Source organism: Crocodylus porosus, unplaced genomic scaffold (genome assembly GCF_001723895.1).
Source record: "Crocodylus porosus isolate Cpor-Errol unplaced genomic scaffold, CroPor_comp1, whole genome shotgun sequence".
Classification (NCBI taxonomy): domain Eukaryota; kingdom Metazoa; phylum Chordata; order Crocodylia; family Crocodylidae; genus Crocodylus; species Crocodylus porosus.
In genome coordinates this window covers 8091635-8109940 of record NW_017728939.1, presented here as the reverse complement: position 1 = coordinate 8109940, position 18306 = coordinate 8091635, and the positions used below count along the sequence as shown (strand labels likewise).

At 56.9% G+C, this 18306-nt stretch overlaps 1 long non-coding RNA gene across 1 annotated transcript; it reads left to right on the top strand.

Moving 5' to 3' along the window:
* The first annotated feature begins 8342 nt into the window (after window positions 1-8342).
* Window positions 8343-15641, top strand: LOC109318354. Its single transcript, XR_002103235.1, has 3 exons — window positions 8343-8354; window positions 9731-9732; window positions 15417-15641. It is a non-coding gene; the product is annotated as an uncharacterized LOC109318354 (long non-coding RNA).
* Window positions 15642-18306: the final 2665 nt, after the last annotated feature.

The following is an 18306-nucleotide window of genomic DNA, read 5'->3' as shown; positions in this document are numbered from 1 at the left end:
CCTCCCAGGTTTCAAATCCTTTCCCAGCCCTAGATATTAGTTGACCAAGAGAAAAGAGCAACAGGCTAAGTGCAGTCTGATTTCTAACTTAGCCTGTGATTCCAGGCTGTGGAAGTATGTGCCTTTAAGTAGTGGTATTAATGAGCTTAACTATCCCCAGTTGCCTAATAGATTGGATAATGAGCAACATTCCTAATACACCATTTGATGGGGTTAGATAATTGCTCTTTAAAATGAAGCAACTTTTTATGGCTTTTAAATCAAGCTTTTGCCTTGTTTTACTTACAGGGGGCCAGAGACTCCATTAGCATGAATTGGTGTGAGTGAGCCTGGGCTAGGCTGGTTTGCTCCAGCCAAGCAACTGTCCCACTGGGCCAAATTCATCCTGGGGGCCAGCCTAATGGGATAACCCGGTGGTTCTCAGCCTTTTTAGGCTCAAGGGCTCCCTCATTAAACTCGAGGCCCTCACGGAGAATCTCAGCACTTCGTCTTCACTCATTTTTTTTTACTACAGAAAATAATCGAGCAATTCTGTTGCAAAGAACTCCAGCCACAGCAGGGCAGGATGCTTTTGACACCTATTTGAAGTCTCTTGCGAATCATATTTGCACACCTCACGGTGCTAACATTGCATGGCACCCTGTAGCACCCTTGACAGGATCCCAAGGCACCCTGGAGTGCCTGGTTGAGAATCACTGGGATACGCTCGACCTTACGAGAAGGGTGGGACTCTGAAATTGTTTCATAACTTCAGTGGAGCTACCACACTGGTGTTAACTGAGGACGGGATTTGGTCTTGTGCCTGTAAGGATCTTCTCTTCCCTTGTGCCTTTGTTTTACTTGGCTCTGGCTCCGTCTCTTGCAGACGAGGGATCACGTTTGGATCCGTGGCACAGAGAGTTGTTTGCGTCACCGACTCAGAGCTCCCCCGTTCTGGCGCATCTCTCCCAACACAGGCCTGCGCCTGAGAGGCGCAAGCAAGCTTTATCACCTACCTATGCCCACCCACGCACGCACACAGCATTTCATTTCCTTCCTCCCAGCCCCATTCAGCCTGCTGGCTGAGCCTCTGCGTGTTTGCACCTGGAGGCATGCAGCCTGGCTTAGCTTCATGCAGAGGCTGCTCTTACCCATTCCCTTATCACATCTCTTTTTTTTTCCTTCTCCACCACATCCTTGCTTCCTCTTTTTGCAGACCCTCTCCACCCCCCATGCTGCTAGCAATCGCCTGCTGCTGCTTTCTGGTTTTTGCAGCTTTCCCGAGCCAGAGTTTTTCTTTCATCGTTATTTTTTCCCTCCTCTCTCAAGCAGAAGGGGAGTCTGTGTGTGCAGGAAATTTCCTCTAATTGACTTCAGGGAGTGTTGCTGCCGGAGTTGGGCTGAGGATGAGCCCGTACGCAGGGGGCTAGCAAGGCCCCTTGCTTCGGGAAGGAGGTGCTGCGTGGACGCAGTCGGCGTGAAGGGAGACAAGGAGGACTCGACGTCTTTCCTGAGGACTCCCAGCTGCATTTTAATGTGTTAGAGAAACTCTGCTCCCCTCCCTGCCTACGAATTTATCTCGCTGCTTTGTACGGCATCCAGATGGCACCAAGCGCTGTGTCATGAGATAGTAAACAAAGCAGGCTGCCCCGCTGCTACGAGGAAACGCTGCGATTAGGCACTAAGTGCTTCTCAGCCCAAGCGGCTGGTGTCAGTTCCTGGCTGCTTTACCTCCTGTTGACAGGAGCGAGGGCAGCGGGGGAGCGGTGCCGGGGGCGGCCGGCCTCGCTGTTCTGCGCAGGGTGGGAGATGTGCCAGGGCAATCCGGCTCCAGCAGCGCTGCTCCGTGCTCGCAAGGCAGGACCCTCCTTCCCTCCAGGCGGGCGCGAGAGGGTCGTGTTTCCACTCCTGGGTGCCGAGTGCCACGTGCAGTCGGAGTCGGAGGGTGCTGGGCCTCGCAGCGCGGTGGGTGTCTTCCGCTGGGCGTCCCAAATGGAGCCAGTTTGGAAAGGACAAGTCCGGGGTGGAGGCAAGGCTAGAACTCAGGCCCCGGAGCTCCTGTTGGGACTCGCCCACGGCCCCGTCTTCCTCCTTTGCCCTTGGGCCTCTCTGGCAGCCAGGAGGGCTGGGCGTGGGAACCCCCCGAGGACCCCTGCTTGGCAGCATCTGGGTTTACCTCCCCCTTCGACCCTTTGGATCTGCCCCATTTTTAACCCTGAAGGTGCCATCACCCTTGAGGCACCACACTCCCAATTTGCAAGCGGCTGCCCGACCCAGTTGGGCAGCTCTGCTCATAAAGGGCCAGTCAGAGGCATCGAGCAGAGCCTGGTCTGGCTCTGATGGCTGCATTGCAAGCTGCTCCTTCAGGTTGCCTTCGGGGAGCCAAAAGTCTGCTTTTCAGCTGTTGCCTCTGACCGGCCCATTATGAGCGGAGTTGCCCAGCCGGGTCGTGCAGCCCCTTGCAAATCGGGAGTGTGGTGCTGTGAGCGTGGTGGTACCTGCAGGATTAAAAGCAGGGAAGCAGCCACCCTACTTGGGTTTAAGGGGTGGGGGGGAGAGAAAACCCAGATGCCCCAAGCAAGGCTCCTTGGTGGGGTCCTTTTGCTTAGAGCGACTTCCTTGGTGCTGGCAGTGACTTCCCTGCCTTGCTGCCAGAAGAGGCTTTGTAGTATGTGGCCCAGAGGAAAGGAGAAGGAAAACGGGGCAGAGGGTGACCCAATGGGAGGCCCCTCCATAGTGCCCTGCTGGAGCTGCTTGTACCCAGGGTTGGCTTGGCCCCAGCATCCCGGCATCCTTGAGCAGCGCAGCACACACTGCCCCTAGGGCACAAGGACACCGCCTGCGGGGGGGCTGCACAACCCGTTCACCTGCCGCGTTGCAGTGTGGCTGGGAGGGAGCCGGGCTATGCCCACATCTCACCCTGCTGCACCCTGTGACTTCATCACGCAGTGACCCCACCAAACCCCAGTTTGCCCTTCTGTCTTCGCACCTTGCCAGGGGCCACCGCCTGGTGCATCGGCTCTTGCAGCTCGCTGGTCTGTCTCCGTCTTGTCTGAACGGAGATGCTCATAGGTACATCGCAGCAGCAAGTACCAGATTGGCGCAGGTCGCGTTGCTGCCGTGGACTCAGATCAGCCTTCCTCCCTGCACTGGGTGGGTCAGGCCTGGATGAAGGATTTGGAAGCGAAACGACCAGCTTCGGGCAGTGGACCACTACTAGACGTCTCCCAACCCCAGCCTCTACAGAAAGACCTGCTCACTGGAGGGGCAGGTAGAGCTCTGGTGACCTCCAAATGCTTCCTAGGGGCTGGCAGCCCCGTGAGCCCTGCACCAGCCCCAGGCAGCGGGAGAGGGGCCTTCCTGCGTGGGTGCAAATCTAGGGCCAGGTTCATGTCCCTGGAGACTGAAGGTCTGGCACTGGGACCAGTTGCCCCCAGCCTGCTGCAAGGGACATCAGCCAAGCCCTGGTCAACATCTGGGGCCTCTGCAGACATTTGCTCAGGAAGACCGTGTCCGAGACCGACTGGCGCATGCTGCACAGGCACGGCTTTCCGTCCCCGCGGGTTTCCAGGCAGCGTGCAGCAGGGAGAGCCTCTCTGCTTTCTCCGTCGCACGCAGGAACGGGAAACCCAACAAGGCTACTTTTACTGCCGTTTCACCCAGCGGAAGAACCCCCGGAGACCTCCTCTCTCATTTCTGACGGGGTCCAGGAGAGCTCCGGCAGATGTGGCTGCATGTAAACAAAGCAAATTAATTAAAAGAAAATCAAAACTAGGCACACTGGTAATTAGATAATCCGCCAGCCCCTAATATAATTAATTATGCTAATATACGCGGCTGCCGCCATCAAACAAAGCTGATTACACTGAGTAACGCTGCAGGGAGGCCACTGCTTGCGAGGGGGCAGGCGCTACCCGTGGCAGCCTCCGGTGGAAAGGAGACTAGGCTGGTGTCTGTGGCCCGCCTGTGAGGGGGCGGCAGGGTCTGTGCAGGGCCCTGCTTGCCTCTGCAGTCAGCCCAGCTGCTCGCGCTACGCGAGAAGTCCAGGCTTCCTCCAGGATCCAGAGCAGGGACTTCCCGCAACCCAGGGGCATCCTGTCCTGTGGGATTCTCCAGCGATTCACCCTGGGGGTTGAACAGCTAGAGCGGAGGCTGCGGCGAGGGCACGGGTCTGCTGCGGCTTGCAGGGCATCCCTTGCTCAGGGCTGTTGCTGCCCCAGGGCATCCCCCCCGCCCCGGTCCTCTGCACAGCTGCACCCAGGCTGGTTTTAAAAGGCTGCGGGTGATGGGCCAATATTTATTCCTTGCAGGAAACTCTCCCCAAACCTCATCCATCACCCCTTGGGGGTCTTTAAGAGAAGGCTGGATAGGCATCTGGCTGGGGTCATCTGTCAGTGCTCTCGGCAGAGGGTTGGACTCGATCTGTTGAGGTCCCTTCCGCCCCGAGCATCTATGAATCTCCCCCAAGGGAGAGATTTTTTCCCTGCGATCTGAGCCTAAACACCCCTTTGCTCAGCTTCATCTCCTTGTTCTTAGTTATGCCTCTGGGATCCCTTAAACACCCTCTCTCCCTGCTCAGCGTTTATGCCCGTCAGATGCCGACGCTTAGCTCTCATGTTCCCAGCAAGCTCTCCGCTTCGCCTGCCTCTCATCTCCCCTCGTCGTTCAGCTCCCCCCGTCATGGCAGGCCTCTTCCTTATTCTCTTTCGTGCCTCAGTGCCGAGGTTCCCGCCGCTGCATGTGGCCTCACCCTGCCGTAATGAAGAAATTAAACCTCTTCCATGTCTTTGCACAGCCGATCTCTGCTGCAGAAACATCCCTGCCACTTGGGGCCCCCCGCACGCAAATGAATATTTAGCAGGCTCTTTTCAAAAGCCTCAGGCCTGTCATCAAATATCGTCTCCCGGGATCCGGAATGAACCTGTCACGTAGAAAACAGCGTCGAAGCGCCGTGAACGGATCTTAAGGAGCATTTAACCAAGCGAAGATGCAAGCGCCAGCCAAGGGAAGGGGGTAGGCAAGCAGACAGGCTGATGCTGCGGCAGAGCTGGGAGGGCTCCCTGGCGCTGGAAATGCAGAAGGAGGCAGGGTTGGAACCACATGGAACACAACTTTTGCATCTCATTGACTAACCAAAGTGCGTGTGTGCACACATGCACACGCACATCTAGCTTTCATGGGCTGAAACTCACTTCCGACGTGGAAACGAGGACAGTGGCAATTCTGCAAGGAGGGGGTGGAATTAGCCTTATCAGAGCTGCTCTGTTCCCTGCAGCGATCGGCAGAGGGCAGTCGAATACTTGGCAATGGCAAGTCTGTAGGGATCTGCCCACCCCCTTGGGTGGTTTGTGTGTAGGGCACAGAATAAACGTTAGCAGGAGCGCCAGGCTTCTCCGTTCCAGAGCCCCGTGTTTAAAGCCAGGTGGAGGGGATTTATAGCGGGTGAATAATCGGGAAGGAAGAGCAGAGCATTTCCACGTGGCACCCGCAGCAAGTAGCGAGGGGAAGAGCCCGTCCTATGTATTTATCTATTTAATCCATCCAGGTTGCACTGGCCACAAAAGAAGCCAGGCACGGTTGCCCTCGGGCAGTCATTGTGGTATGCCGTGGGCCCATGGGAAACGGGCAGGCAGAAGGGGAAGGACGCAGCCAAGTCTCCCTGCGCATTGGGAATGGAGCGCGCATCTTTTGCTTCTTGGGTTTTGCCCCCCTCCTCTCTCCTCTGCTTGCCTCTCCCTCCCTGCAGCATGTGTGCACGCGAGCGCAGCAACTGTGTGTGTGCCACAAGACATGCTCGGGTGTGTGTCTTGCTGTGTGTTCTTGCAGGTGTTCAGCTTGGCATTAGATCAGACATGGCCAACACGCCACGTACAGGAGCTGGCAGGGGGGGTCGTGGGCTTGTCTTGTGACTGGCCCAGTGGCGGGAGGGATGCGTGTCTCTGGCAGTGGGTTGCGGGTGTAGAGTCGGAAGGGACCACAATGGATCATCGACCCCCTGCCCCTGGCAGGAAAGAGGACCACGGCCAGGTGACTACCAAGCCTCCCCGCAACCTTTGGGAAGAGAAGGGCTGAGGCTGGTTTCCCATCTGCCTGGACTGGACTCCTGCGTGCACTGCAGGCGGTGCTTGCATGGGTCTGGATATCTCCGGAGAGCTGCGCTAACAGCACACGAGGGGCAGTTAGCAAGAGCCAAATGGATGGCCCCTCTCCTCTCCCAGCTGGCTGCAGTCTCCTCCCTTCGCTGCGAACCCTTGCGGGGACCCTGCCGTAGGAAGCATCTCTCAGGCCACCTACTACCAATAACAGGTTCCTCTCCTGCATGTGGAGCAGGAGCCTTCCTGCCCCATTGCCAGCCAGGGGACACCATCCCGAGGGGCAAGAGGAGGCTGCAAAGGCAAGGAAGGGGCTGGAGAGTGCGCCTGGCTTCTGTTGCGTGGAAGGAAGCAGGACCAGGGCAGTGGTGACTGCCAACCTGAGCCCGGGCCATCAGACGGGGCCGGCCCTGGGAAATGCTCCATGAGAAATAGGGTAGTCCCCTCCCAAAGGGGCATGGGGCAGTAGGGCCGGTGAAGAGGTGCAATGTGGAGCAAGGGGTCTTGTATGCTGCATTAGACTCAAGGAATGAATGGCCTCCCACTTTGATGGAAAAGGGCTCCCTAAGGGCTAGCGGTAGGAGGGAACCTGGGGGGGAGAAAGGCCCCAGAGATGGCACTATGAGTGGTGAGGAGAGGTAGCAGGGGGCTCCCAGAGGCACTGCAGATGCTGTGGGGCTGGGAGCCGGCGCTTGGAAGTGCTCAGCCTCCTCCCCAGGGAGCCTTGATGCATCAGACTAATAAAAAGCTCACAAAATCCATTCCCTTGGCGGCGTGTTGACGTGCCGGGCAAGAGGGCCCGTAATGGCAGGCAGAGCCGCGGGCCCATTCGAGACACTTAATTACCAGACAATTGCAGCCGGTTCACTCCCTCTCGCGCTCTGTGCTGCGTGAAGCTGGAAGGAAGCTCCGTTCGGGCTGCGATGGAAGAGAGACTGGTCAATAAGCCTCCCCCGTGAGCTGACGTGCTCAGCATAATGCCGGAGCCCGGCCTGGGCAGAGACAGCGAGGCAGGCAGACGCTCGTCGCTGCCCCGAGCCATCCTTTTACACCCCTGCCCCTCCAGCGCGTGACCCTCATCTCGGTGCGCGGGTGATGTTTGCCGGTGGAAGTCATGGATTCTTTTTTGTCTCTGCTGATAGCTCATTCCCTGCCTGTCCTCTGCTCTCTTTTCACTTTCTGAAGCCATCAGCCCTGCTAGGTCAACTTAACTAATGGAAAATAAACTCCTTTCTGCTTGAAATCTCCTCCCCGGAGCCCTGGATAAATTACAAGCTCAGGCAATCTCGCTGCGCACCTGCAGGCTGCTTTGGAGATGAATCCGGCCGGTCAAGCGTTAGCAGTTGCCCAGAGATTATAAAGGGACGCTAGGCAGGGGAAGAGAAGGTAGCTCCTGCTTCGGAAAAGACGGCGCGGGGAAGGACGGACGTGTTGGATGTACGTTAACATTGCAATGGGGCAAAGGAGCCATTAAGGGGTGGGCAAGAGAGCTATTCAGCTGACTCGTCTTGCCAGTCAGGGAAGGCTGGTCTCATTAGCTCCCTCTCAGGGCTATAAAAGGCGCAGAGCCTTTCCGAGCCAGGACGAAGATGGAGCACAGTGCGGGGAGACATCCCAGGAGCAGCTAGCTCAGGATAACGCGCAGGCTGGAGTCTGCACTTGCAGGCACCGTTGTGCTCGGGGCTGGTTTAAGACAGTCCCAAGAAGGACCCCGAAGCCGGCAGGCTCTGTACTCTTTCCTGACAGCGAAGGAAGATCCCATGCAGCCTGGCTTCTGCAATGCGTGACGCAGCCACGCGTGCTTTGCAGGGCAATTGCATTCGGAGCTGTCCAAGCACACCGGTCCCTGGCACTTGGGCAAAGACAGTGCAGGGCCTTGGAGGCCCAGGGAAGGAGCGGTGAGCCGGTCCAGCTGTGGTGGTGCTGTGCAGACACTCATTCGCTGCAGCGTCTTCCCTGCAAGGCTCCCAAAGCAAGATCCTCGTAGAGCCCCCAGTACTCCTGCAGGGAGCTGTGCCATCCTCTTCTTCCTTGGCGGGGTACTAAGGCCCAGAGGGGCACAAGGACTTTCCTAAGACTCGGTGCAGGAGCCAGAGGTGGAACCCAGGTGCCCTGCTCCCTTGAGCCTTTGCCTTCACCATTTGCCACATCCCCTCTTAGCAAGCATCTAGCCCCAGGGACAAGTCGGAGGTCACTCTTCCCTCCACCCCGGGCCACCGCTTCTGTGACTCGGTGTCTAGGATCCCTCCCGGGGAAGCTCATCTTACACTGCTTCACTATCTTGTTGCTTCCACTTGGCCAGGCGCCGGCATCTCCACTTCTGGGGATTGCCCACAATGCGAACATAAAAAGAGATAAATAAATCAATAGGCAATTTTCCATGGTGATCTCAGAGCCAGACGGAAAAGCCAGGCTCTGCTCTTGCTGTGAGCTTGTCTGCATGGCACAGCGCACTGATACCTGCGACAGGTCCTGCATCTCAAGCAGTGTTAGCCCCGTGCTCCAGCGGGAGCTCATACGGCTGCGGTCTCAGCTGGGGTAATTGGCCTGGGCGGCGTACTACGGTATGCAGCTATGTCATGGCTGGCATGGGAGTGAGCTTGGCACTGTGTTGCTCTCTCCAGATGTGCCTTAAAGATGGGGGTGGCCTCCATGGACAACGGTGGAGCTCACCCTGGGATCAGGCTACAAGCACTCGGCTAGAGAGTGACAGCACAGCCCAGTGGTCCAAGTAGCCAGGACTCTTGGGTTTAATTTGCTACTGCAGGCCACAGCCTAGCGCTGCACTGGACCTCCTCCTTGCTTGCTGTGAGTCCTGCCCTAGTGCTATTAATTAATGCTGCAAAGAAGGGGCTTAGGATATTGTTATACAAGACCACACCACTGTGGCCTCTTGAACCCCATGCCCAGATGGGCCCATCCCACCCAACAGGGGCATCTCTGGCCACAGAGGGAGCAGTGCCCCAAGGAGATCCTTGGCCTTGCCACGGTGCGTGGGAGCAGGTGTAACCTGTAATTACCAGCCTGAGCTGCTGCTGAGCAGCTGATGGTTATTGAGCTCCAATCGATGGCTGGCTGGGGATCCCGGGGATAATTAGAGAGCAGAGCAGGTTGGATGTCAATAGAGCACATGCTAATTCTCCTATCTGCCGGAACCCGAGTTCAGAGGGAGGGAGGGAGCCTTTCTTGTTGCAAAGGATGGGGAAGACAGAGACGAGAAAAATCAAAGCACCAATGGCCCATTAGAAACCTCTGCTCATAATTAGGACGAGCAAACCTCATCCATCAAGCACAGCCCGCCGCTGCAGGGAGGAAAATGTGCTACCGCCACCGCAGCTGCATAGCTGAGGGAACGAGCTGCTGTTGTTCTCTGGACCATTATTTGCTGTCGTGCAGTGGGCCCGAGAGGTGCCTGCTGAAACCGCTGGGTCTGTGCTGTGCTGCACAGAGGGGGACAGTCCCCCGGGGAGGAGGACGAAGGGCGGCAGCCTGTATTGCAGGTGAAGGAGGGAGGCGGAGGTCTGGATGGTGCTCAGGAGGTAGGGCCTGCACTGCAGCCCACCTCTCTGCACTCCCTTGTCCAAGGAGGGTCTTGGCTGGCTCCTGGGAAGGTTGGGATGCAAAGAGGGCACCCAGGCGTTGTCCCAGTCAAGGGCCAGGAGTGGGTGAGTTGTGAATGATGATAATTCAGCTCCTGCCCTGATCGTTTTTTTTGTGACGTAGAAAGAAGTTGCAGGGGCGGGGGAGGAGGGTGACAGGGACAGGGACAGGGACAGGGTCGTGGATGGGCGACAGCAGGGTTTTTTTTATTATCCCTGCTTAATGCTTTTTTAACCTCTGGGCTGTTCAGGCTTGGCATCTCCATGGGCCCCTGGAGAGCCAGTAGGGCAAGGGGATGGGATAGGCCAAAGCAGTGAGGTCCAGTGAGTAGAGAAGGGAAGGGTGGTTTGAAGAGCTTATCCTCAATAGCTTCTCCTTAAGCACGGGTCCGTGGCAGGGAAACCCTCCCAGCTGGAAGGAGGAGCCCCTTGCTCCTGCAGTCGGCTGAGCAGGACCCCCCGGGCGCGTCTCCCCTGCGTCTGGCTGTGCCAGCGGCCCCACGATGTGACATAGCTCTGCATGCCACAGTCCAAGGATGCGTGACCGGGCAGCTGCTTGGTGCGTGCCCCGTGTTGCCCTCAGCTCTGACCACACTTACAGGCACACGCCCAGCTCCATGCTCCGGCTTTCCAGTGCCACGGGCCAGTGGGGAGGACGGGAGGGGGCACGGGGCTGCTTCCTGGGGACACTTCCCAGAGCGACGCCGAGGCAGGGGGGATGCGCCCCAAGCCTTGAGTGCACAAACCAGGGAGGCGAGATTTGATGATGCCAAGAATAAAAGCAAAGCAGCAGCTGAAGAAACCAGAGGAAAGGGGCACATTGGCCGTTTCTTTCTAGCCCCCGCTTTATAGAAAGGGGCTCCCCAAGGGAGAAGGCAGACCCCGGCTTGCGCTACCCCACCCTCCGTAGCAGCAGGAGCGTTGCTACCCCGAGCACGGATCGGAGCAGCCTTTGTCACCTCATCCGTCTCTGCTGGCTTTCTAGATAAGAAAGATTTAACCCAAGCATGAAAGTGAGAGGCAGGTGGGGTTGGGAAGGGGATGGATTTTGGGGGCGGTGGCTGTGAAATGAATCGACTGCTAGCAAGCCAGCGAGGGAGAGGCGGAGAGAGCGAGCGCCGGCGTCTCATCCCGCACACGGCGCAGTCCAGGCCGAAGGAGATCAAAAGAGCTCTTATGGAAATGAAATGCACAAATAACATCCTGCTGCGAGGAGGAGCTGTAATGAGCCGGGGACACAGGTCTAAGTAGGGAAAGCGGAGCTTATTAGAAGGCAGATGAATGGAGGCTATTTCCACAAGTATCATGGATCAACCTGTTAAGTGGACACTGTCAGCTCGGATTAGGCCGACGTGTAGGTTCTGCGAGGGGCGAGCGCTGCTAGGAAGCCTCGCAGGGCGTAGGCTCTTGGGCTGCCTTCGCTTTGCTTTCGTATCCTCACAGATCGGCGGGTGCCTGCTTGCTGCTCACGCCGCGCGGCCCGGAGCTCAGCGTCTCGGGCGGCCGGAGCACGGGGCGCTGCTGCTTGAGACGAGCAAAGCTCCAGCCACGCGCAGCAGGGCTAGGGCAGCAGTGCAGCCGAGGGTTTCTGATCTCATTGTGTGCAATGCAGAGGTATGCACACACACGCACAGACACTGCGTGCACATGCATACCTAACCCACACAGAATGGCATAAACACTGTGTGTGTGCAGACACATACACCACACAAGCACACAAGGCCACAAACACGGCATGCATGCACACATGCACAAGGGCAGAAACACTGTGCATACACACATGTACATACACTGCATATACACACATGCACACGAGGGTGCAAACATTGTGCATATAGACGCGCACGAGGGCACAAACTGCACACACACACACAGAGGCACAAACACTGCCCATACATATGTGCACAAGCGCACAAACACTGCACGCATGCACACAAGGGCACAAACTATGTATCTACATAAACACACGCACAGAAGGGCACAAACACTGTGTGCATACACACATGCACACCAGGGCACAAATATTGTGTGCACAGACAGATACACAAGTGCACAAATACACACACAAACACCATACAGAGGCACAAACATTGCATGTGCACACACACACAGCACGAACATTGTGTGCACATCACACAAGTGCAATACACTGCGGATGACAACCCAGGCACAGTTCCACCAACACACACGTGCACCACCACTGGACATGACACACATGCACATGTGTGTGCACCCACAAGCGCGCACCTACATCCCCCCGCCCCTTCTGAAAACACACAGCCCCTCTCTGTGTTACTAGTCGCAGCAATGGACAGACTTGTGCCCTGACTGCGGATCCAGGTGCCTGGAGGTTCCTCCCTGCTCTGCCCACCAGTGACCCTCCCTGCCGGTCTGGTCTGATCTGAAACATCCGGCTGGAAGCCTGTTGGCACCGGCACCCGGGGTCCACTCACCTCGCCCCTGCGGGGTGGGCTGCAGGACTCATCTGTCTCTGCTTTCCATCTTTTGAGGGTATCTGGTCCCTTCCTCAGTGCGTGGCCTTTGCCTCCATGCAGGTGCTGACGAATTACCGCTCTGCAAGGCGAAGTGAGCTTTCACTGCCCGTGTCTCCAATGAGCTAATCAGGAGCAAACCTGTGTGTTAAAAATGTGTTGAGCCTAATGAAAGCATCTGATCGCTTCCTGGAGGTAATAGTTGCCATTAAATCAGTAGCACCAGAGTCCTGTTATTGCAGTGTTTGACAGGAGTGCAGGGGTGGTGCGCGAGCCAGCTTTAACTCATCCTGTCCTACCACCTCGCCGCAGCTTGGCTGTCCCATGCAGGACACTGTCCCCATAAGCTCTGCCAGGGCTGTCCTTGGGCTGCGTGCCATCTCCAAGCTCTGCTCTGTTTGTAAAGGCTCCTGGGACACACCTGGAGTGAGGTGACCCCGCCGCTGGTCAGAGGGCAGCCTGCTCAGCTGCGGAGATCCTAGTTTGCTTGGGGGTGAATAAAGCCTGGAAGAGACTGGTTACGTGGCTGTGGGCTCTTGCACTGGGCCCACCTTGCAAGACCCTTGGTTGAACCAACACGGACCTGCGGCCTCATCGAGCACACTGCCAAGGAGCAGGAAGTCACGGAGATGGAGGAGGCTGACGGTCCCTTCCCCATGGGGTTCTTTGGAGATGGCCAAGGGCTGGCTTGGAGAAGCGTGTTGGGGTGCACCGTCTGGGGGCAGCAGCATGGGCAGCCCCCTGCAGTCACCCAGCGTCACGCCGTCATGGAGCAGGGATGTTCCCTGGGGCTTGGGGAGACTGGCTGAGCTGGGGTGAGGCTTTGGGTAGTGCCTGCTATGAGCAGCATGCAAAGCAGATGTGTGCGGGGGAACCTGTGTGCCGGTGTGAACGTGTCCGCGTGGTCCAGTGGTCAGTGCGCTGGCCTGGCATGTCTCTTAATCCCAGCCCTAAACTGATATGTGACCAGGATATAAGGTTTTTCGTCCCCACTCCTCCTCCTGCCTGGTCTGTGGAAAAGGCAAGCCCTGCTATGAGTCTGTGCATCCCCTGTCCAAAGGGGCCAGCTGAGGCCTGTCTTGGATAATCAACATGTGGCACAGAAATCCTGTTCTGCGGGCTCCCGGGGGGCAGTGGCCTGTGCTTGGTTTTTTGGGGTGTGAACTTCCCCCCACATAAGAACATGGCTGGACTGGGGGTATAAGTCAAAGCTGATCAGTTCCTCCCACTGCAGTCTCGGCTGTTTCCTTGCTCTTTTGTGCACTGGTGTTGGAGGATAAGACATCTCCTATCCCATGAGAAGAGTCGCCATTCAGAGAGGACTTTCATCCTTGCTATTCATCTCCTTCTTTCCACTCTGCCAGCATATCAGAGTCCTTTCTGCCACTGCTGCATGCCTTTGTGCACTGACTGGAAAGGGAAAACCAGGTTTAAACTTTCTCCCCTGGGTTATCCAGGCTCTGGCAGGGGCAGGAAGAAGTGTCCTGGCTGGGTCCAGATAACCCGCAGCTCCCAGCCCCCTTCTCCCTGCACCCCCACCACTGCCCCAAATCCCTGGCATGGACCAGTGCTGCACTATGTTCCTGCATGCCACTTTGGGCCCTGTGGGTGCACCTGGCAGACCCGGGACATGGGACAAGGCAGGGTGCAGGGAGAAGGGGAGAACAAAGGTTAGATTTCCCCTAATCTTTGTTTTCTCTGCTCGGGGGGTTGGGGGGGGATTATTCGGGCTGGCGGACCACTTAGGGAGTTCTGCGGAGCTGGTGTGGGGGGTGCAGACCCGGCCCATGACAGCTGATCAAAACTCACTGGGTGGCTCCCCAGGCCAAATAATTGCCCTCCCCTGCTGCAGACTGTGGCTTCCTATGGCAAGGGCACGGGCTGGTGGTGCCAGCCCTATTTGCATGGCAGGCAGGGGTGCCTGGGCCATGCCCGCTCTGAGGTGGTTTGGGGCATTTTTGTTAAACTAGAGCAATGTTCTGGGGTTGGGATTGACGCAATGCTGTTAGTTATGGCAGGTAGCACAACAGCCCAGAGTGCTGCGCCAGGCAAAGGATCACCCTCACCTGTAATGGTCTGGTGAGGTTAGGTCGGGAAGCCGGCGGCACAAGGAGCTTTTGGTGCTGAGGACATCGTCTCCTTTTCTGTTTTCAGTCTGGAGCTGTGGGGAGGAGGTTTTCGGGGTGCCGGATGGATCAGCGGCTTGGAAAGAGCTCCAGGCATGCGGGCTTTGAGGAGGGTCTTCTTTTCTCGCTACGAGAGCGGCGCTGGGCTGCAGGCAGTGAGTGGGACTGGGACTGGGACTGGGACTGGGGTGGGGACGGCAGTGCTGGTTTTCCACGCCCCACATCGCAGTCTCCTTGTTTGATGCTGTTGGGGTCCGTGCATGTGACTGGGGAAGCGTGGCTGCGCAGGGCATGGCGGGGAGGGAACCGGGTTTCCCCAAGTGTCTGCTTGTGGCCTGGAGCTGGTGTCCAGACCGAACCCCTAAGCCTGATGCCCGTTGCGGTGCCGGGGCCTTGCAGGCTGGTTCCACCTGGGGGCTGGGGGGCCGGCGCGGCGAAGACAGCAGAGGACATTCACAACTCGTGAAAATGCAAAACCAATTTGGAGTGATGAGCAGGCGGCTTCTCCTGCCTGCCTCCCCCCCCACTCCTGGTCTGGTCCCCTCTTCCAAATGTCAGCGCCAGAGTCATTATCAGCTGCAGAGCGAGGAGCTGGGGCGGCGAATGGTGAAGACCTGGAGCCTGAAGGAAGAGGCTTCCTCTATACCCACTGTAGCCTGGATGTCTCAGGGGCTAATAATGGGCAATGGCCCTTAGGGCCAGAGGGGGGAACGTGGCCCTGAGGTTTCAGAGGATGGGGCACTGCTGGGCCGCTGCCTCCCCTGTCATCTGGGTTTATCAGTGTCATCACTCCTGTTGTCCTCGCGACGCGGTATCGATGTGGTCTTAGTGCTGAAGTCTCAGGAGCGGTGGTGCTGGCAGATCCCAACGCCAGTTTTGTCTTAAAGAACGATCGCAGGCTGCGTTCGGTGGCAAAGGTTTGCCAAGGTTTATTGTCTACCAGCACGGCCCTAACACCACTTAAAAATACACCGGACCGGGAGCTAAGGCCTTTGTGTGTGACAAGGCAATTGGTGCAACACCATGCAGGCTCCCTCAGGCTGCTGCAGTGCCCCCCCCAGCTTCCCAAGTCTCCGTTTCGCCAGCGATCAAAGCACGTTACATGTTGCATGCCATCGAGCGTCGCAGACTGTCCTGTACCGTGGGCTTGTTTCACATGCTGACTTGGGTGTTCCCGTTCCAGCCTTATCATCCTGGTACTGGACTGTCCTACCTCGTACCATCGTTTCCCCCTCCCATCCCTCGGTAGGAATGCACATCTGGCTCCCATACCGAGTTTTATGTGGAGAGTTCATGCATTGGTCAGGTTTGTTGCTGGGGCCTACTCTGGACAGTGCGTTAGCAAAGCTTTTGTGTGAGCGGCATATCTCGATCAATACTCCAGCCCTGCATCCCCAAGCGCTCATCTCCCAGGTGCTCTGTTGCTGGTCCTTTAACTACATGTCCCCTGGCCTGGCTCTCGGCTGCACCACGTGTGGGTTAGTCTCCCTGGATTGAGGCAGGAATGAGTCTGGGTACTGGTAGCATATGGGGGGGGGGGGACCCCAGTGCCATTTCCCAGTGGGGAAGTGGTGTGGATGCTACTGTCTGCTACTCTGCACCCACACTGGGTCAGCATCCTATTATGGTGGTACTGGGAGCACTGTTTTCATTTACGGGGGGCATCTCTAACAATCCTGTGATGTTTTTCATGCGCACAAGTGCTATTTTCTCTGGATCTCAGTGTAGGTAGTTCCTCCCTTGTTGGACTAAATTCCTCCTGCCTATGGGGTATGGCTTTCTCTTTCCTCCCCAGCCGTCCTGACCTGCCAGAGAGTGCTGCGTTGTACCGGTAAACTGCTCCACGGTTCCACCCCAGAGGTGGCTGCATATTGGTGATGGGACAAATAGCTCCCTCTTTCTCTGATATCAGGACTAAAGGGAAGTGTTTCTCTTTACACATATTTAAGACTACCGGGGGAGCTGTGGGGTTGGGATGTCTTTCTGCAGCTGCTGACTTGAGGATTTTCCATGCAGGGCTGTGCTGCGTCATTGACTTCAGCTGACGTTGGCTCAGGCTCGTGACATGCAGAAGAGGCCCGTGTTGGACTGATGTGGCTTCATCCCTCTTTACGGGCTGTGCCGAACAGGCTTGGGGTACATGTAAACAGGCCTCTGGGACCCCTCCCTGCTCTGGGGCCTCCTAGCCAGGGCACAGAGCTCCGTCTAGCCGGTGGTATTGGGAGCTCATCGGGAGCAGAGACAACGTGTGGTGCTGCTGTGGTTCCCCGCTCCCAGGAGCAATGAGGAGCAGAGTCTAGAGCAGTCCCGGGGCTTCTCCATCTGCCAAGGATGGTGCAGATCCACCCTGGACGAGGAGGGAAGGATGCTGAGTTGCTGCACAGCTGCTGTCAACAGCCTGCCCATGGTTGAGGGCCGGGTGCCAGAGCCGTGGGCATGGGCTGAGCTGCCCAGCCAGTGCAACCCAGCAGAGGCTGAGAGGTGGCAGTAGAAAGGACTATTGTGCATAATGCAGCAGGATCTGTGGGCTCCTTTACAGAGGTCTGTAGGTAACTTTTGAGGGGTCCTGATTCAGGACCTGGACTCCTGCTCACGGGGGTCTTGGCCCAAGTGGTCAAGAAGTGGTCTCATGTTCCCTGATGGGGTCTGGTGCCCCAGGCACGGGATCCAGAAATGGCCTCTGGGCTGCAGGCTCAAACCCACGAGCGATGCACGGGCTGGGCTCAGCAGACAATAGGTGCTGGCATGGCTGCTTCTCTCGCTCTCCTGTGTTTCCTCCACTTGTCAAATTAGCGTGAAGTAATTTAGAGGGGGGGGTGTCAGAAATATCCCCTCAGGACTCCATCCATTAAGGACGCAATTGTTCCCACGTCCCTTTAAATAAATAATAATAATAGCAAAATCCCAGCCCAGCAACACACCAGGCTTTTTGCGCCACGCTTGCCAAGAGACTTCAGCAGGAGGACTTTATAGTCCACAACACCATAAAACAGGCTCCAAATTACCTAGCACTCATTTAAAACAATTACCGTTTTTATCTGCGGGTATTAAAAAGACGATTGTTCATTGTAGTTAAAAAAAACAAGATTTTTTTTTTCTTTTCCCCTGTACAATTTAATTGTTACAGACCTGAGGGAGGGCCGGGGCTCTGCTATCCTGGGCTCGGGCTGGCTCTCCTCAGACAGGGCCTGGGTGGGCTTCCCGGGGCTCCCCGCCTTGCATTGTGCTACGGGAGGGGTGTTTGCAAGTTGTCGGGAGCACTCCTGCAATGTAGTGCGGGGGGCAGAGAGAGGTCAACCAGCCTTTGCAGCCCTAGGGTGGGGAACTTCCAAAGCTCCCAAGGGAATTAGGGAGGCTGAGTGAGTTTTGTGCTCCTAAATCAAGGTCTTGTCTATGCATAAGGCAAAGAGCAATAAGCTGGACCAGTTGATGGCTCCTGTATGCCTTGCACTGGGGGTTGGACAGGTCTGTCTATCTGGGTCATGATTCCCACCCCTGAGTGAGTGAGTTTGACACCAGTGCACTTGTCTTGTGTGGATGAAGGGTTTTAAAACCCCGATCCTACAGTTCCACGCGTGGTTGTCTCCAGGATGCTTGGGTTCAGCTCCCTGCTCGCCCATGGACTGGCTTAGGGACCAGAACCAGGCACATTACGGCCTTGCGCCCCAGGTTGCCCCATATGATGTAGTGATGACAACCCCCCATGTCCATGGGCGAGTGTGAGGCAGAGAGAGAGGTGACCTCTCCTTGTGGGGCACTGGGAGAGGTGGAGCAGCTCATCAGATTAGCACTGTTCAAACACACCCGTGTCTCTGTCTAGTGGCACTCTGTGCCAGGACCAATGTAGTTAGCATTGTGGGCTGATTGCCAGTCATGTCAGTCATGGGGGGTTTGGCACAAGCCCCCAGAGAGGCTCGATGTGGTGGAGCTGGAGGTGGATGAAGACCCTTAATGGCAGAGGCAGTCCTCTGGGCTTGTGCTTCAGCCTCTCGGCTGTACTTGCTGGCTTGCGCCAGGT